Below are 21815 nucleotides of genomic sequence, written 5' to 3'. Positions count from 1 at the left end.
GGAAGGGAGGTGGGGATTTAGGGGGAGGGGGGAGGGGGGAAATACAATATGTGTTAAATTCCATGATTGTATTTGTATACTGTGGCTTTTCAATGTTAGTGCGAAAATAGTACAAACCGAATATACTGGAAGGTAATAGATACCGAAGGAAAGAGTCGAGTGAAAGAAGAAGGAGGGTGGAGAGGGTGAGAGAGAGGAGGAGGAGAAGGGAGGGAGGGAATGGAGAGGGAGTGATAGGGTTAGAAAGAAGGGGAGGGGAAGTAGGCGTAGAGGGGTGTGTGAGAAGGAAGAATGAAAGTTGGAGGGGGTTGAAAGAGGGTGTATGGCAGGCCAAGGTGGTATACTGGGTTTGTATTGTAGAGGGCATTTTCTATATGAGTGAGGGCCGTGTTTATTATTCAATGTTATATGCCCTGATCAAGCACAGTGAATATGTGATTGTATAGAATGAAAACATAATAAAATATACATTAAAAAAAAAATAAGAAAAAGATTATTCACACACACACACACACACACACAGTGTTTGTACTGTATATATACACACGCATATGCACACACACACACACACACACACACACACACTCATGGATGTTTTATAAGTGAAATAGCACAATCCAACAAAATGAAAACTGTCACAGCCAATGTACGCAGGTATACAGTTGAATACCTTGTTCCCCATTCCAAAAGCTGTACAAAACTATTCATTTATAAATGTGTGATTTATCTAACACCTCAGTCCTAGTGATTCTTGGTGTTAAAGCTAATAAACGAAAATAATCTTTAAAAAACATGGTAATTAGAATAGACAAATGGTTTGGAAAGAATTTGTGAACAAAAGACATGTGCTTTGAAAAGATCCACAGAAAGTCTGGAAATGAAGTTCTTTGACAAAGATCATAATAATGTGATAGCATAGTGAAACACGCAAGCATGCACAAATGTATGTTCCTGACACAATTAAAGGTTAGAAGCAAATATAATTTTCCTCATGTCTACTTTGCATAAGAAAGGAAAATAAATAACAACCCTGAAACCAACAGGACAATAATTGGTTGAAAAACAGTTAAGGATTCAAATGTCAGTAGGCCATCTGTCAACTAGAGAGAAAAAATGAGAGACTTTTTCACTTGTCTATGTACAGTTTCCTTCTAGAATGTCCATTTTTTACAGCTTTGTTTTTTGCAAATGCTCCCTAATATATGTACTTTGTATTCAATTTTCCTTAATAAATTAATTTCTGTAGGCAATTTTTTGTATGTTGAAGTGAAAATTGCAAAATTCAGAGTGGCACACAATCTAAAACTGTTCTAATCAGCAAATCAATGTATGCATACAAAAATTAGCTTAAAATGTGTACCAAATGAAATTTTCCCATTTTCAGATTGAATGTGCTGGTTCTATCATTTATTTCAGAGAGACTGAACTGAAACGAGTTTCATCAAATAATCAACTTCAAATTCTGATTTGAATATTAGAAAACATCCATGGAATAATGTTTGTGAAGGAAAACATCTTCATTCTGGAAAGAAAAAATTACAAGGGATTCTTTAATATCTCTTGAACAGAGAAAAACTATATCTACATATATCCAGTGTCTAGAACAGTGATGGCTAACCTTTTCTGGACTGAGTGCCCAAAATGCGCACACACAAACCCTCAAAATTCAATGGACATGCAGCCCCATAAATGTGGTCCCCCTACACACACCCCTCCCCTTACACATGCACACACGCCTTGTGTCCTGCGCATGCATGCCTACCCCCCACCCACCCCCGCTCTCTGCACATGCCTGGCAGAGACCCGTATATGCCTGGCAGAGAACTGTGCATGCATGCACAGGGTGATAGCTTGTGTGCCATCAGAGAGGGTGCTGTGTGCAACCTCTGGCACGCATGCGATAGGTTCAACATCACAGGTCTAGAATCATTTAAATATATATTTGGACTTCTGTCTCATGTTGGACATATTTTCAAATTTAATACAGACATTTGCTGAATAGTCCTAGTCAAATCAAGTCAGATAATTGTTCCTCACATGAATATGAACCATAATATTTTAGGTTTGGAGAAGTGAATTATGGACTGCAGAGCTTTCTCCTGAATACATATTGCATTGATAGCTAACACTAACTCAGCATGACAACTTTAGTTTTTTAACTTGACTATATATTTCAGAATGGCCAATTTTCTTGCTTTGTATGATCTCAAAGAAAGAGTGAACTCACACTGAGATGCTACTCAGATAAATATATAGAGGGCAGGGTACCCTGCCTATAAACCATCACAACATTTTGAAAAATCACTTTGATGTTTGACAGAGACCCAGTGGTGCTCCTTCCAGATACTTTCACCATGCTGAGGACACTTAATATGAGCAAAATTTTGAAAACAACATACTGTCCAATTGAAATTCTATATAGACTTTTCTGCCTTTCCCCCAAAAGTTTATAAAATAAAGCACAAAGATAGCAAAATGTAAGGATAAAAACTGATTTAACATTTTTGACTGAATAATCATTGGCTCCAACTAATAATCTAAATCAGTAATATTCTTTGGTCCTTTGCAAGGGGAGACATGATAGCAGTGTTCCAATATATCAGGGGTTGCCACAAAGAAGTGGGAGTCAAACTATTCTCCAAGGCACCTGTGTAGAACAAGAAGCCATGGGTGGAAACTAATCAAGGAGAGAAGCAACTTAGAACTGAGGAGAAATTTCCTGACAGTTAGAACAATTAATCTGTGGAACAGCTTGCCTCCAGAAGTTGTGAATGCTCCAACACTGTTAGTCTTTAAGAAGATATTGGATAGCCATTTGTATGAAACAGTATAAGGCTTCCTGCCTAGGCAGGGGGTTGGACTAGAAGACCTCCAAGGTCCCTTCCAACTCTGCTATTGTATTGTATTTCTATCTATTATTTTTTGTTTATAAACAAGAATCAGTATGGATCAAAACTTGGGGAAGGTGAGAGATCTTAACAGAGAGATAAAAGAGATGTTTTGTGAAAATCAAAACATGAAGGTTTTTCTGGAAAAGGGCATTCAGAAATCCAACTCGATTGGGAACAATTCAGAAGTGGATTGCTGCCAGTTAGCCCGGATTGGCTGAACCAGTAGTAGCGGAGAGGGCAGGCTCTGCCCACCCACCCAGATGCTTCTGTGCATATACAGAAGCTTCTGCACTTATGCAGAGCGTGCCTGAACCGGTAGTAAAAAAATTGGCAACCCACCTCTGGAGCAGTTGTCTTTTAATATGCTCATTCTATCAGAATAATCCCATTAGGATACAATTTACACTGGAGAATGACACATCTTAACAGAGCTAGAAGGATCCTTGTAGGTCATCTAGTCCTACTCCCTGCCCAAGCAGACCCTACACCATTTTTGACAGATGGCAGTCCAGTCTCATCTTGAAAGCATCCAATGATGAAGCATCCAAAACTTCTGAAGGCAAGCTGTTCCATTGGTTGATTATTCTCACTGTCAGAAAAATCCTCCTTATTTCCAGGTTGGATCTCTCCTTGTTCATGAGGCCAATGAGTGGAGGATATGTAATTGCGCTGACAAGATACTGAAAGAAGATATGGGCTTCTGCTGCTGGGTACCATAATTCAATCTTCCATTGGTCCAAACTTGCTATTTCAAATGAAAAACAAGAAAATAAATTGACATCTGGTCTAGAAAACATTAAGTTCAAGAACATTTACACCTGATTGTCAAAAGATAATTCTCCATTGTAAAGTCTGTTCCTCTAGTTTTTATAGTATTAATATCAATTATCAGATGATGTAATGAATAAATTGGATGACCTTGAAGGACAAAAGGAAGATCTTCTACCAAGGCAACAATCAGATAAATAAAACCTGAGCCCAGGGACAAGAAATTGTGTAAATGAGTCACACAATTCCCTCCCATTGCATCTAGTTCTCATGAAGAAATAAGAGGAATGAAAAGTACCAATAATATTTCTAGTTCAGGGTTGAAATGAGGGTCCTTGTTGGTCTCTGAGTTCAGTTGTTTTCTTGCAGCTGTTTCATTACCCAAACTAGGTAACATCATCAATGCTAGTGATGTTACTCCCTAGTTTGTGTAATGAAATGTCTACAAGAAAACAACCAAGCTCAGAGAGTACTAAGTGTCAAGCCCTGAGGCCTGAACTTGCCAAAGCAGGGCGGGAAGGAGCACAGGTAAAGGGGAATGTCTGGACCACCATCACAGTGACCATTGAGCATCGCTGACAGAAGGTGTTAATATGGTTGCAGCAGTGACAGACGTAGCCCAGATGTGTGATGGGGAGGCATGGTGTGGACAGCCACTCCTAGCCACAATCTGCTCTGTGCCTCAGTGGTGGCAGAGACATCAATAGGGTTCAGCTGTGAGGCGCGGAGGTAAGGCTATGTGAAGAATGTGATGAACAGCTGTTCTGGCCTGACAATCAGCTGGGCCAGAGCTTTGGAACATGACAACCATTGGAGTGAGGCCAGTGCATGGAAGAGGCATAGCTCACCTACTTAGGGGCACTAAGGGGCGGAAGCTCCCAGCACTGGCTTTGCATCTAAAATACTTGCTAACTGACTTTACAGACTGTTGTTTACTGCTGAATGACCTCATTGCATGCCTGAGTTGGGCTGGAAACCCAGTTTTCTTCCTCATGTATGTGGTGTTTTCCTACTGGTGTTAGTCCGGAGCTTGGTCTCTTGAGAGGAAGTCAGTGCTCCTCACTCCTTTTTACCTGTGTCCTTCACCTGGAAGATAGATGTCCAGTAGGGAAACTCTTGGGACTAAGGACCCCTAGAAAAATATCACATTCATACTTGCAGATTGTCTATTGCTATTTGAACAGAGCAGCTTTATTTATTTACCAAATTTATTTGCTCCCCATCTCATAGTTCAAGATGAGCCTGAGGTATAAATCTGCAGTGTCTATTTCTTAGTCTGGTCTATATGTCAATTACTACTATTTTATATTAGGAAAAGGCAATATAAGCAATCCCTTTCCCACTTTTCCTCATTCTTCTCAATAGAGGAAACTAACAAGCACAACAATAAATCCAATAACAGATTTATATGGACTTATGGTTTTCATATCTGCCATGAAATCCATGAAATCCTATGAAATCTGAAATAGCAATAACACTTGGACATATACACCCCTTCACAGTGCTTTACAACCTTCTTTCAACAGTTTACAGAGTCAGCATATCGCCCCCGACAATCTCGGTCCTCATTTTACCCAAGAATGAAAGGCTGAGTCAACCTTGAGCCTGGTGAGAATCAAACTGCTGAACTGCTGGCAGCAAGCAATCAGCAGAAGTAGCCTGCAGCACTGCACTCTAGCCCTACCATGGTTCTTCAATAAGAGATCATTAGAATAAATTAGTTATCATTAGAAGGTTCTCCAGGGAACATGATCTGAAATGTAGAGTGAGGGAAAAAATAAAACAGCCCTTGGCTTTATTCTGACACACAAAATTGCTGCCCCACTTCTGCCCTCTTTTGATTGGGCCAGGGCCTAGAACTCAGACTTACTTTGAAGAAGCTGCTCCAGTTGAACTTTAGAATGTCAGCCTCAGGAAACACCAAGCTAGGAATCACCAGAGGTTGATCAAATATAGATTTCATTGGGACAGTCATATGTTGAGAGCAGAAAGCAGAACAAAAATGTTCAATGATGTTCCTTGCCAAGAAAGAAAAGTACTATATTTAGTTATTTGGCTGATTTAAGAAGCAACTTGAAACAATCGTCCAATTTTCTGCCATTGCTGTGAATCCTGCTTGTGAAACTCTTGACCTTGGACTGGCTAACAAACATTACTTGACTTTCTGAACTTTTAACTGGATTACGAGTGTTCTTCTTTGAGCTCCTATTGAAAGTGGGACCATCTAGGCAAACTTTCTTTCCAAGAGAGTTTTTTAAAAAAATTACAATATTTTTCTTGTCTGCTGCTATCAGCTCAGCCTTGAATAAATTGCTATTATCACCTAGCAACTATGTGTATGTGTTGAAAACGTGACACAGGACCCCTCCCAGGTTCCTCAGGCATTAGCTAGACTCCTGCCTTTTTCAGTTTTTGAAGAGCTATCTCACTAACTCATCACAAAGTTTCTGGCTGAGGTTAAAGGTAAAGAAATATTCTTTACTCCCATACAAATATTCCCTTCTATTCATATTTATTTCATGTATTCATAATCATATTCATAATGCTTATGTCTGTTACCTAATTTATGCTTGACAAAATAAATAAATAAAATAAATAAAGTGAAGATGCAGATAACTTTCTACCGGGCCATGCCAAAACTTGTGGAGCAGAGGCAAATGATGGTCTTTTCTGAATTATCTTACTTCAGTTCCTACCACTCATAACAACTACACTATGGAGCAAGAACATTGCCTTCTGAAGAAAAAACAAAAATTTGAAGAAAAAAAACAGAAGAAGAAAAGCCCTATTGTATTATTATCTAATTAGAGCATGACAGCCACTGCATTGGCTCTTCTTTGTGAGCAATTTAAAGACTTTTAAAAATTAATATTACTTAAGAAAACACATGACATTTTGAAACAAAACTGATTATGGATTTTTTTTTTCTTCCTTTTGCATGGACATTCTGATGCAGCGTGGGCAGTCTGAATAAATAATCTTACTTTGACATATTTTTCCTCAAGCTTTATTCTCCTGTCATAGCAATATGCCCTTAAATTATGCTACAAATTAAATTATTCCTTTTAGAAATCCCATTGAACTAGGTGCTCTCACCCTTTGGTCATCAAGCTACATATAATAGCTTTTCAATGCTAGTGTTAATTTAGATGAAGAGGTTCTCTGTCTCTCTGATGACTGTTCGTGTCAATCTATCCTATTACCTTGGCATATAGTTTTATATCAAGTAAGCTGGTAATTATGTAAAGCAATTACTGAGCAGAATTTTGATTTCAGCATAACCTATTTTAGATTGTGGAGGCTGGGGAATGGTAAATTGTAATGAGTTAAAGACAAACCATATGGTGAGATGGAGGAAACAGCAGGATGAAAAGCTACTTGAACACAGCATAAAACTTTATGCAATTAAATGTACAGACTTTAATATTCACTGCACAAGCAAATCTAAAATATTTCAAATTTTGAAATGTACTGTGTTCCATAACAGCAATTGACATTGCTCTTGTGTGAAATATTTACACCAGGGGTGTCAAACATCATCTTGTGATGTATCATAACTTTTCCCCCTTTGTTAAACCAGTGTGTGCGTGGCCACTGGCCTACAACCATGAGTTTGACACCCTTGACATACACTTACAAAATTTCAATTTCAATGAATATCCTAATACACACAAGAGAGAAGGGGAAGAGAGAGAGGCAGAATGAGAATCTAAAGGGAACCTATGCTACCCAGGGCAAGGTTTTCCTGTTGAAGCACTCTATTTATTAGGCTGTTCACACCTGGAAAATGATTCAGAAGAATGGGTTTAGACATCCAACCTATTTGCCAGTCATTTATTAGGCCACTTTTTCCAGACTTCTGCACAAATGTTTTAAAATAGATGCTACTCACAAATTGAAAAAAGGGAAAGAAAAAAGAATAATACATCACTTACAAGATGAAAGGGAAAACATACAATACCGGAAAGAGGAATACACACACACACACACACACACACACACACACACACAAACACACAAACACACAAACACACAAACACACATAATAGAAATTCTTCGAGAAACTGTACAGCAAAGAAAATATATTACAAGACAATATCGGACAATACTTAAATAAAAATAATCTACATAAAATTGAGGAAGAGAAAAGAGAAATGCTAAACAAAAAAATTACAGCAATAGAATTAAAGGAAGCATTGAAGAGACAAAAAAATAATAAAACACCAGGCCCAGATGGTATACCTGTAGAATTTTATAAAGCCACACAAGAGCAGACAGAAACAGTGATTCTAGATTTATTTAATGAAGTACTTACAGAAGCAAAGCTACCAAAATCATGGAAGGAAGCATATATAACATTGATACCCAAAGAGGATTCGGATCATCAACAATTTAAAAATTACAGACCAATCTCTTTACTAAATGCTGATTATAAAATCTTTACATCAATAATGGCAGAGAGAATTAAAAAAATATTAAATGAAATCATTCACACAGTTCAAAACAACTTCTTACCAAAACGCCAGTTAAAAAACAATATGAGGATAATTATAAACACACTAGAATATTATGAAGAGAATCTGGAAAAACAAGTTGCACTTGTCTTTTTAGATGCCCAAAAGGCCTTTGATAACTTGAATTGGCATTTCATTATCACGCAGTTAAAAATGATGAGATTTGGAGAAAAATTTATAAAAATGATAGAATCAATTTATTCGGCTCAGACAGCAAAAGTAATAATAAATAGTGACACTACAGAAGAATTTAAAATATGGAAAGGAGTAAGACAGGGTTGTTCATTATCACCTTTATTATTTATACTAACACTGGAAGTTCTATTAATAGAAATTAGAAACAATCAAGAAATAAAGGGATAAAAAATTTAAAAAGAGGAATATAAAACACAGGCATTTGCAGATGATATGGTATTCATATTAGAGGATCCATTAAAATCAGGAATTCAATTAATTCAAAAAAATAGAGGAATTTGGTAAGATAACAGGACTTAAAATTAATGAGATCAAAACAAAGATCATTATGAAGAATTTCACCAAAAAACAAGAGCAAGAATTACGGGAAAATATGGGAATGCAAATAGTAAAAAAAGTAAAATATCCAGGAATTTGGCTAACAGGGAAATGCTCAACAATTAAGGAAGATAATTATGTTTCAATGATTCAGAAAATTAAGGAATATCTGAAAAAATGGAGGAAACTACATATATCATTAATGGGAAGAATTGCCATCGTTAAAATGATACACTACCCAAAAAACATATTTTTATTTCAAGTGGTACTGATTAGCCTAGGGAAAAAAACTTTTTCATAGATTAAAAAAAAATAATTGCACATTTTTTTTGGTCAGGGAAAAAAAACCACAAATTAAATTAAAACTGTTACAGACAGTAGAGAAAGAGAAGGATTTGGACTTCCCGATTGGGAGCTTTATTATCAGATCTCACCTGGATAAGGGACTGGATCAATCTAAAAAACAGAAGATTATTAACAATAGAAGGTTATAATTTGGAACTGGGTTGGCACGCCTTCATCTGGGATGGGAAAGACAAAATTCATAGCTATTTCCAAAAACATTTAATTAGAAAAGGTCTACTACAAATATGGTTAAAAATCAAAACAAAACACTACAACAAAATCCCAATCTGGCTATGCACCATGGAAGCTCTGATATACCCGAACTTATTGGACATAAACAAGATAATAAATCTAAAGATATATTAGACAACCAAGAAAGACTAAAAACAAGGCAAGAATTGAAAGACAAGGGAATAGATGTAGGCTGGTGGCCCTATTTACAAATACAGGCAAGGTATAAAAAAGACAGGGAAAGGGATGGAGTTTATAAGCAGCTGCAAGAGCTGGATAAAATTCTACAGGGAACTGAAGAAAATTTGATTTAAAAATATATCACTATTTATTAAAATTCAAAATGGAAGAAGAAACTGTGAAAGAAACGATGTTAAAATGGGTGATAAATTTTGGATATAGTATAGAATTGGCTGAATGGGAAAAATTTGGGAAATAAATTACAAATGAACAATGGCAACAACATATAGAGAGAACATGTACAAGATGTTCTACAGATGGCACATTCCACCAGCGAGAATTGTGACAATGTTCCCTGAGTGTTCACCTATCTGTTGGAAATGCAACCAACAACATGGAACATACTACCATATGTGGTGGATGTGCACATCTGCAAAAAAGTATTGGAAAAAATAAAAGATTGGCTAGAGGAGATTACTAAACACCAAATTGCACTAAAACTTCAATTATTTTTGTTAGGAATTATAAAAGGAAATTATGAAAAAAATATTAGATACTTAATTCTACACATAATTACGGGAGCGAGAATTACATTTGCTCAAAACTGGAAAAATAATTATACAGCAACAGAAGAAAATGTAATAAAAAAAATATTGGAATGTGCAGAGATAGATAGGCTCATGAAAGAACTAAAAGAGAAAGAAGAATCTGAATACTACTCCGTATGGGATTTATTATACAATTGGCTAGAGGAAAATGGGGGGGAGGGGATCAGGAAAGCAAAAACGAAAGGAAGATCAACAAATCAATAGACAACTACAAAACCACCTAATGAGGAGGAAGAAGAAGTCACTGGAGAAGAGCCTAATGCTGGGAAAGATTGAGGGCAAAAGAAGGAGGGGACGATAGAGAATGAGGTGGCTGGATGGAGTCGCCAAAGCAGTAAGCATGAACTTAAATGGACTCTGGGGGATGGTAAAGGACAGGAAGGCCTGAGGAATTTTGTCCATGGGGTTGCGATGGGTGAGACATGACTTCGCAACTAACTACAACAGTAATTTGGAGCAGTTGCAGGTGACAACTCATTGTTTTACTTAAGCCTATCATTTTCTTGGGTTACACCATGTTTGTCACTTTTTAAAACGAGATCAATGATGAGGTTGACTTTTCCACATTGAGTGGATTTTCCACCTTCAAGTGAATAATATGGTTAAGAAATAAAAATTCAGATAAAAATTTGGTGCTGGTATTACTGCATTTTAAAATATGGATTGTGAGAGACCAGATGCAAAAGAATCATCTTTATGTTTCGTGACAGATGGCAGTTTCCTCAGCATGTTTTTGTGGAGAGCTTTTTTTTTTTTAATGGAAAAAGCAAATGAGTGATGATGGAGATATTCATGAGCATGATGTACTGAGCAAAATTATCAGGAGTTACTGTACCTATTAAGAAACCTAAATTTATTTTTTATGAGATTTGACTCAATAGCATCAGCAATATAATTTAACCCTTGCCCCCGAGTCTGCTAGAATCCTAATAAATTTGATAGCAAATTTATGAATACATTTTTCTTTCTTCCAAACAATCACAATTCAGATATTTTGCCACATATGGATGGAACAAAAAATTCCTTGTAGAGCTGGTCTCACCACCCTTAAAGCCATTCCAACAAGGCCTAAAAGAATGGACTCAAAATGAAATCAATTATGTTCCTTTCAGCAATACAACATTCCCAGAAAGCATCCTGTGTTGTTTGAATGAGTTTTGGATCACAGCCTATAAAATATTGTCAATCTTAGTCAATCCCATGGTCCTGTCTCTCCAAGATATTTCCCAATAAGAAAAACTATGAAGAATCTTCCTGTAACTCAGTGATAGGCAACCATTTTAGGCATTTTTTTTTCACAGTGAAAAGTGACAAAGACATAGTGGTGATCTCATGATGTCACTGAAGAAGAGGTAGCTGAAATTCAGAGACCTTTGAAAGTGTTTCATGTGTTTGCTTTGATAGGCTAGACAATTATTTAATTGAGATTTTACAGTAGACACTTAACCCATTGAACACAAGCAGCAAATTACACCACCCTGATATGCAAATAGGGCAATCTTTGGAGGCTGCAAAAAGAAAACCTTAAAACTAAACACCATGGGGTGTCTACCCCTAAAAACAATAGCAATAGCAGTTAGACTTATATACCGCTTCATAGAGCTTTCAGCCCTCTCTAAGCAGTTTACAGAGTCAGCATATTGCCCCCAACAACAATGCGGGTCCTCATTTTACTCACCTTGGAAGGATGGAAGGCTGAGTCAACCGTGAGCCGGTGAGATTTGAACAGCCGAACTGCAGAACTGCAGTCAGCTGAAGTTGCCTGCAGTGCTGCATTTAACCGCTATGCCACCTCGACTCTTAATGAACAAAATGAAACAATATAGCCAGGAGAAATAAAACTGTTTAAGTTAAGATTCCAAAAATTGGTTGAAGATCAGTGAATAAATATCTATATGCAGGCATCCTTCTGAAAAACTCTTTTGTTCCCACCACATCTTGACATTTATGGATGCAGACAAGGCCTTTTAGCAACCTTTCAGAGGTTAGCTCTCCAATTTGTTCTAACTACGGTTCTAATTAGACATTGTTTTCATGTGATCTCAGGTGCACGGGGGTTGAAATGACAGGCTTTTAAAATCCTCACCCTAATATTGTGGAAGATCTGAAGAGGATGACTTGCTATGGCAAACAGACTCCTTTCATGATCAGAAAGGCTGATTATTCGAGCATTAACAAATGTAATAACCAACTCTCACACTTCATCAATTTGTAATTGTGTGAGAATAATACTAAGCAGAGCTTCTTGGTTATCTCTACCATTTTTTGATTCAATTTAAATACTCAGCCAGGTAACCTTGACTGAACTCTGAGATCAGTACTGGAATCTGTACTTCCTACTCCATTAAAATAAGCACAGGAGGAGGTTTTCTGAGGTGAGACCAAGATTTAAATATATACTCTAATAGAAATCCTCTGGCTTTTTCTTTTGGTGACTTTTAAAGGAGCATTTGGTTTAAATAATTGCCTGGTTTTTAAAATAGACACATTTTAGTATTGCTGAGTGTTATTTTTAAAATCGTAGCCAAAGACACATATGGATATTCACTTATACATGTATACAATACATGCATAGACACACAAAAACAGATGTTATAAAAAAAATAAAATAAAGGAGATAAATCAGAGTGCTGGTTGGGAGAAGAGTTTAATGTTAATGTCAACACTTTGCACCTTAAATAAATGAATACCTGCATTTGCATGAAATGAAAATCTAAACCCTAATTGGGCCGAGCACAGCATGCCCAGCCAATGTATAAATATAACACAAGGGAATATTTATGCATCACACAATCAATTGCCTGGATCCTGTCTGCAGTCACAGCCATCCGCGTAGTTAACAGATGCAAATGTTATGAATCCTCTGAGAAACACAGATTTTGGAATGCTTTTAAATGGCTGCTTTTATAAGGTGGCTCTAATATTTTAATTATGGAAGTTATAATTGTATCAAGGGTATACAATGTTTTTAGTCAACTGTAGCACATAGCCTCAGTGACAGCCAATCTATTGGCTTATTATGTGATTAGTTTGGTGAGTCTTCATTTAAATATTTTAATTTTAAACAGAATTAAAAGAAATCCCCCAAACTCTTCCATTCGACTTTGTCTGTCCATTTTATACTTTAATACAGTCATTATAGAGTTAGTGATTTAAAAACTTACGATATATGAATAATGCATTTTATTACATCCTTATAGAAAATGTTTGAACTAATGGATAGTCTTTGAAGGACACAATTTCTCAATGGCTGGCATGCCTGTTTGATACGAATCATTGTGATGGCTTTGGTAAATCTGTTAAATTCATTGCAAGCAAGCAAACAAGCCAGCAAATAAAGACAACTTACTCTTATGATCATTGATAAAAACAAATAAACTTCATTCATAATTTCAAATTAACTGTCATTCTTAAGAGAAGAATTCAAAATACATGCTAACAACACTTTTAGTAGAAAAGTATGTAGGCATCTGACTTGGGAAGATCTGTACTGCACCAGAATTTGATGCTGAAAAAACATTTGTCCTTTGTGTTTATTCCCACAGATTCATCAGATTTCTGAAGACCCTGTTGGAGCAGAAAACAAAGCTAGACTAGAAACTTAAAAAGCATTAATTGTGCATGTTTCTTTCAAATTGTTTAAAGATGTTTGAAGCAGGTGATACTTTAGTTAATATACAAGGCAGATCAGACAGCACCAATCTGCCTTGTTTATTAGTACAGATATACGAAGTGCAGATTTTAATACTTTTTCAGTTGTTGGCATGATTGTGTCAGCATTGGTGTAAGGGCTTCTGATTTAGACTTCAAAGTTTTGGGTGCTTTGCAGTGGTGGAATTAAAAAAAAATTACTACCGATTTTGTGGGAGTGGCAGGGGAAGGATACTGTAAAATCTCCATTCCCACCTGACTTCAGGGAAAGGTTACTTCAAAATCCCCATTCCCTCCCGATCAGCTGGGATTCGGGAGGCAGAGAATAGATGAGAGCGGGGTCAGTCAGAGGTTCTATTTACCGGTTCTCCGAACTACTCAAAATTTCCACTACCAGTTCCCCAGAACTGGTCAGAACCTGCTGAATTCCACCTCTGGTGCTTTGGCTGGCCTTATTGTTAGCTTTTAGTTCTGGATTGTTGAACAGAACAGAACACAACAGAACAGAATCGAATTCTTCATTGTCCAAGTGTGATTGGACACACAAGGAATTTGTCTTTGGTGCATATGCTCTCAGTGTACATTAAAAAAATACATTCATCAAGAATCATAAGATAAAACACATAGTGATAGTCATAGGTTATTGTTCCTTTTGTATTTTTTCTAACCTAAATCAGGAAGCCTTCACTTTGAAAATGTGTTAAAATTATAAAACTAAATGAAGGCAATGTTTTATATAACACCATTCCTTTTTTAAAAATATCTGAAATATCAGTGGTATGTGCAGTTGATAAAATCAGTCATTTGTAACAAGCATAGGACAGACAATACTTCCTGTTGAAATGGTCATGAGTTTAAAAATAATTATTACACTAAAATAACTAGATGTTTTCTTCACTAAGCATTAAAAGATATTCCTTTATTTTAAAATAAAAACTCTCTCCCTCCCCCTCAATGTGTAAAAGCCCTGTGAGAAATGTTGTGCTAATTCTGGGAGATTCAAAAATTGGAGTGAATTATTTATTGAGCCTAGAAATAGACAGCCATCATAGAAAATGCTAGCCATAATGTTAATCCCAATATCTACAAAAAATAATAATTTAAAAGGACAATTTAATCAGTATAACTGAACCTTCTTTTTGATTAGACGAAGAAGTTGCACAATAGATACCATCTCAGGATTAGTTTAGTGTGACTCTTTAGCATATCCTTCGGCCAGACATTATATAATTCCTTTATGAAGGTTTTATTTTCAGGGTTCAAGCATATGAGATCTGGTATGACATGTTTCCTGGTTAGAAAAGGTCAATGGCTGAAAATAAGCCCTATGGAGATTTAAGCATCAACAACATGGTTTCTAAAAAAAATGGCATACATTTATCTCTGTTTGACAGATACTACTAAACCAATAGCCAGTGACCTTTTATATGTAATCTAATGGGCAAAAAATTGTATTTTTCCCCTTCTTACTTCGAGTTGTCAAATCCTAACAAGGAGTAAAGTTAGAATAGATTTTCATACCAGAGTTCTAAAGGAGATAGTGAAAACACAGTAAGTTTATTTATTTATATATTTTGCGCTATTTCAACACGAACCCAATTTACATAAGCATGCATAAATTACAAATATGATATTTCCCTATGGAAGAGAGATTCAAAAGTTGAAAAAAATCATTCTGTTCTCTCTGATGTTTGAATATTGGGCTTATGGATTAAAAGAGATGGTGATATATCTTCTATTGCAATGGACTCAATAGCAATGCAACGTGAATTGGCTAAATTATAAGATATTTAAATTTTGAATTTCAACATTTGAAATTCCTATCAACTGCAGTTCCAACATGTAAGTAATTAAAATAAGGTGGGATTTTCCTCCATCCCCAATTTCTTTCCATTTTTTCCCAGCATATTGGATTTAGGAAGTAATTGGCGTAGGTTGATAATTATTTCTCAAAAGATCATTTCTTTTTTAACTGAGTTAGTAAAGTAACACAGACAAACACAAACACACACACACCCACACTACCTCAAACTTTATGCTGTGGCTACTGTGAAGAACAACTGCACTTCAAAAATTTATCTGTGGTGACTGTTTGGACTTGTATAAAAAAGGAATATACTTTTTCCTTAGTGAAAGTGTTTAATATAACAGAGGAAAGCAGATTTTTTTGGTGAGCAAAAATGATCAGAAGATTCAGATCGCTTATATGACTCTTCATGATATCCATTCTACAGAGAGCATCCATTGAACTGCAGGTGCATGAAAATTTGATTTTGTCATATAAAAGTCAGATCAGCGTCTACTTTGTGCATGAAAAGCCATCCACAGACTCTTCCATTTGCATACACACATTCCATTTTGCTTTGGAACATGTATATGCCTAGTTCCCTTGTGGGGAAAAGCAAAGAATTGAAAATACAAAGAAAAGGTTTAATGTATTACAAAGATAAGAAGTGCTTCAAATTGGTTTTCCTTCTCTGCAGTACCTGACTGTCTTCTGAACAAAAGGCCCCTTATAATGATGCAGAAAGAATTGAACACATTAGCAGTGAACCCAGCACATAAGAAGGTAGCACAAACATCCATGTGTTGCCTTTGGTGAAAAGCTGAAACACATTTAAACCAACGATAGTTCTTTAATGAGATTGTGAAGGAAAAGTCCATTCTTTACTAGCGTTCTTTTTCTTTCGTTGCCCTTTTCAATTCTGAATGTATGGGAAATTTGAAAGTTTCTAGCTCTAGTGAAGATTGGATGAAAATGGCTAACAGAATGCAATACACAAGAAATTGGCTTTGGATTTGATGAGTTGCTCTTATTAACAATAGAATGTAGTAGAAATTGTTCAAAGGTAAGTGAATACTTCAATAAAAGGCATATTTCAGGTTCACTACACAAAAGGGAAACATCCTTTTCAAAGTTTTGCTTTTCATATAGAAGGGGGGAAAGATATGGGGTGTTGCTCTCTGGAATCGGAACTATTACCCATACTGTGCTCATAAAGGCACTTTGCATCTCTGTGTGAGTCCGAGTGAATATGGGTGAAAATTATTTTACTGAAGCGTAGGAATGTGCATGACATCTTCTAGCTATTTAGTACTATATTATCATCACATTCAACAGCAAAACATCAAACCCCAAATATATTAAAGCTACCAAATTGGATAGCCTCTGTCCAGCACATTGGATATCAGCCCCTTGTGCAGCTCTATCATGAAATGTAATGTTTTATCTTCTGATATGGTTTGAATGAGGGGTGAAATTCAGCAGGTTCTAACCAGTTCTGGAGAACCGGTAGCAGAAATTTTGAGTAGTTTGGAGAACCGACAAATACCACCTCTGTCTGGTCCCAGAGTAGGGTGGGAATTGAGTTTTTCAGTATCCTTCCCCAGCAATGCCCACCAAGCCACCCCCACAGAACCGGTAGTAAAAAAAAATTGAATTTCACCACTGGTTTGAATAAAAGTTATTAGATGGAACCAAATACAGTACCTAGGGCTACCATACCTAACTAGTATTACCTGATGACTAGGTGGCAATTAAAAAGGGATACAGGGAAAGTGATGTTTTGCTGCCATCTAGTGATTACAGCCAAATGAGATTTGGGAGCCCTAGATATATTGCTCCTGTGTCTCCCATTTTCTCAGGTGTCCACTTCAAAATTTCATAAGCAATCCAAATTTTAATATCCAAATGAATAGTGACTCAATTTAATTTATGCATTTCCAATGATTCTAAAAACTTGAGGATGTTAACTATTAACAACTTTTCTCAAGCTCCCTCCCCCAATATTAAGACTGCAATTCCTTCTCTCCTGGAATATGTACTTTACATTCCTTCCCAGAAGAATTCCATTCCAGTACAGTGGAAGTTATAGATAAGAAATATACTAGGAAACATTGGTTTAGACCAGGGATGTCCCAACTCATGGCCCACAGGTAGGATGTATCATGCACTGACCATGCCCAGCAAAGGGGGGGGAGTTGTGATACATCACATGACAATATGTCATCACGGGTTTGACACCTCTGCTTTAGACCATTTTAAAAGGTCTCTTTGCAAGAATGTCCAGAATCAGCTTCTTCTATGTTCATCAAATGAACTAATTTATTTTTGGCTCAGCTGTGATATATTTCAAATTACAGTGAAAAAGTTTACAAATATATATATATATATATATATATATATATATATATATATATATATATGTATATGTATATGTATATGTATATGTATATGTATATGTATATGTATATGTATATGTATATGTATATGTATATGTATATGTATATGTATATGTATATGTATATGTATATGTATATGTATATGTATATGTATATGTATATGTATATGTATATGTATATGTATATGTATATGTATATGTATATGTATATGTATATGTATATGTATATGTATATGTATATGTATATGTATATGTATATGTATATGTATATGTATATGTATATGTATATGTATATGTATATGTATATGTGTATATATGTGTATATATGTGTATATATGTGTATATATGTGTATATATGTGTATATATGTGTATATATGTGTATGTATATATATATATATGTATATATATATATATATGTATATATATATATATGTATATGTATATATATATGTATATATATATGTATATATATATGTATGTGTGTGTGTGTGTGTGTGTGTGTGTGTGTGTGTGTGTGTGTGTGTGTGAGAGAGAGAGAGAGAGAGAGAGAGAGAGGAAATCATTCCACCTGCTAAACTTATTCAGCTAACATACTGTTCTGTTTGTGGGCCCTCAAAGGGGAAGGCTGACTTGATGACTTCACAAGATTGTGTCTCTAGCAGCTGTTCTGAGTCTGTTTGTCTTCCTGGGTGATATCAACAAGAGCTTTGTCTATTTCCTTTATCTCTTAGACAACAGACTGCTTTGTAGCTTCAAATAACTGCCTTGCAGTGATGTTTACTAACATTTTCTCTTCTTAGTCTATGTGCAGCATTAGGAGCTGAGAAAAGTTTGGGTGCTTATGGGACCAGGACTAAGACCAACTATATAGAGCTGAAGGTGTAGTTGTTAGAGTGCAGTACTGCAGGCTACTTCAGCTGACTGCTAGCTGCAATTTGGCAGTTCAAATCTCACCAGCTCAAGGTTGACTTAACCTTCCATCTTCTGAGGTAGGTAAAATGAGTACTCAGATTGTTGGGAGCAATATGCTGACTCTGTAAACTGCTTAGAGAGGGATGTAAAAGCACTATGAAGCGGTATATAAATCTAAGTGCTATTGCTATATCTCTCCACATGAAGTATCCTGTTCCTGATACCTGTCTATATGTCCTATTTTCATTTATTCAGCCAGTAGCACAGCAACATATAACCATGAGTACAGCTATCAGGGAAAAGTGTTCAGCTGCAAATTAGACTGTAAAATTACACAGCTATCAGTTAAATATAACAAAGAAATAGTGGTTTGCTGCTATTCTTCAATTTTACAAAAATAGCTAAAGAAATGCTGACAGCAATGGGATATTTTCAATTTTATTTATTGCTTTTCCCCATGGAGGAGAAGTTGGAAGGCTTCTGGTAGCTCCACCACATGAAGAAAGCTTGATGCTTAGGGTAGGATAGTTATTACAAATCATTAGTCAGCTGGAAATACAGCACCGCTTGGTTTTTAGTGTTTGCTGATTGTTCTCTCCATTGCAAAGTCTGCAGGAGTGAAGGCTATTGCAGAGTCAGCTTCAAAATGGCTTGGATGAACTTGTGGGTAGAAATGATTCTGTAGGACCTTGTTCTTACAGACCAATCCAATGGTGGTAAATATGTAAAATAGGCTTTCTGGTTTTCATCATTACATCTCTTTATATACTGTAAATTCTGAAGATGAGCCAAATCCTGGAAAAAAATTAAGATTCCAGTAAAGCAAAATTAGACCACTCAGAACTGGCTGATTATAGTATGTTATAACCCCTTTAAATAAATAACCAAGCAACTAAAATATATACAGCATGATAAGAAAAGTATGTTAAGTTTATATATATTTATTCCCTAATCTTATGCTACATACCAGAGGCACTGATGCACCATGAAATCATTGTTGACTCTATCTCTGTAGAGATAGAATGTGATCTTATGCAGATACTAAAAGTCAATGGTGACTTGAAGATATATCAGGAGGTTCTTCCCCCAGCCTCAGTGGTGGGATGCTGCCAGTTTAACAACCAGTTCGGTGAGTGTGCACTTTGTGTGCTTTGTGGATGTAGGCAGCACTGAAAATTGAGCATTTAGAAGCTCAGCTGCTTAACTTCCAAGTCAGCAGTGGTCAGTAAAATAGCTGGGAAGGAATCAGCTGTGCCACATGATTGAAATGACTAGACTGTCCTTTATTTCCTTGATTGAGATGACTAGAAAGCAAGAAATAAAGGACAGAATAGAGCAGGGGCAAGGGGGTGGGGCAGCCAATCATCAGAGCTACTGGTTTGCCAGAACCAATACGAATTGTCTGAATACCACCTCTGCTCAGCTTGTCCTTCAGGTCCTTCAGCTAGAAATACAGAAATAGTCTTAATCTTGAGAAAGAAAATAAAATGAGCAAACTTTCCCCAAGAACAGTCCTACCTGCAAATGTGATTTAAAGATGAAAGAGTTCTTAACCAAGAGTTGATAAAATACCTCTGAAGAATTCATTTCTCTTACCTTTAAACTGAGCGTGACCTGACTGCTGTCGGCAGAGAGGACGGTGGAAGCTTTCCACACCCAGGCCCAGGGGGTTGGCAGGCAGCGCAGGGAGGGGCCGTTATGGGTCCAGAGGGCAGCGGGAGCAAGATGAACCGACCCTGGCACTGCTGTTGCTGGTGGCGGTGGCCTTGAGCGGCGCTGGAGCTCAGCCGGGCGGTCTACCACCTGGGAAGAAACTACGCATGGCCTACGCCACCAGGCCATTGCTCAAGTTCCAGATCTGTGTTTCCTGAGGATACAGGCGGGTGTTTGAAGAGTACATGCGGGTTATTAGCCAGCGGTACCCAGACATCCGCATTGAAGGGGAAAACTACCTTCCCCAACCTATATATAGACATATAGCATCTTTCTTGTCAGTCTTCAAACTAGTGCTAATAGGCTTCATTATTGTTGGCAAGGATCCTTTTGCTTTATTTGGCATGCAAACTCCAAGTGTCTGGCAGTGGGGAAAGAAAATAAGGTATATGCTTGTATGATGGTTTTCTTCCTGAGCAACATGATTGAGAACCAGTGTATGTCAACAGGTACATTTGAAATAACATTAAATGATGTCCCCATGTGGTCTAAGCTGGAGTCTGGGCATCTTCCTTCCATGCAGCAACTTGTTCAAATCCTTGATAATGAAATGAAACTCAATGTGCATATGGAGCAAATGCCACATCATAGATCATAGCCCCATTCATCAGTACTGAAAACTTCTTACATTAAGTGATACTTTCGAAAGGCAACATGAATGAAATAAATGAAGGTCTGTACTGAAGACAGAAAGCTGTTGGTACAGACTGGATGATCTACTTGTCTTCATGTTGTACCTTCTGAAAATCTTAATGCAAGATCCCTTTCAGTGCTGGTATGTGTCCAAGAACTGCACATTCAAGGAGTGCAATAACACTGTATAGTTTTTTTTAAAGTCGGTTCAGCTTTAGAAAAAAAATGCAGGTATTACTTGATTTCAAGTTTTTGCATTTGATTAATCCAGACTAAGTTGCATTTCAGACCTATTAAATTTAATGTGGATTAAATGCAACCAGTGAAGTCTTGATCTAACTCTTTATATTTATGTCTATTAAGGTGGCAAAATTAGTTAATATTCTAATATTTTCCCTGGGAAAAAGTCATTTGCTTTATGTGGCCTTTATAGAATATTTGTGGTTTAAAATCAATCTTGAGAAGTACTGGCTGTCTTTTAAACTGGTTTGGATAATTGGTGGCTGCTGAACAATACTGTTTTGGTTATGTAAGTTTTGTATATTTTCAGAGTATATTGCTGAATGAATGGTGCATTGTACCTTTAAACTGTACCTACCCAAATTCGACTTTGGTCAGCATTTCAGATAGAAATATATTAATGTTATGGGGGGAAAAAACATTCACATACCCAT

The 21815-nt window shown here is 36.5% G+C and overlaps 1 pseudogene; it reads left to right on the top strand.

Moving 5' to 3' along the window:
- Positions 1-9276: 9276 nt before the first annotated feature.
- LOC148049248 (thioredoxin reductase-like selenoprotein T pseudogene) lies at positions 9277-21336 on the top strand (annotated as a pseudogene).
- Positions 21337-21815: the final 479 nt, after the last annotated feature.

The sequence above is a fragment of the Thamnophis sirtalis genome, unplaced genomic scaffold (assembly GCF_051295495.1).
Source record: "Thamnophis sirtalis isolate CommonGarterSnake01/CBP01778 unplaced genomic scaffold, rThaSir2_p1.2 scaffold_2, whole genome shotgun sequence".
Classification (NCBI taxonomy): Eukaryota; Metazoa; Chordata; class Lepidosauria; order Squamata; family Natricidae; genus Thamnophis; species Thamnophis sirtalis.
Note: the sequence above shows the minus strand (reverse complement) of the source record. Positions and strands in the feature narration are given on the sequence as shown.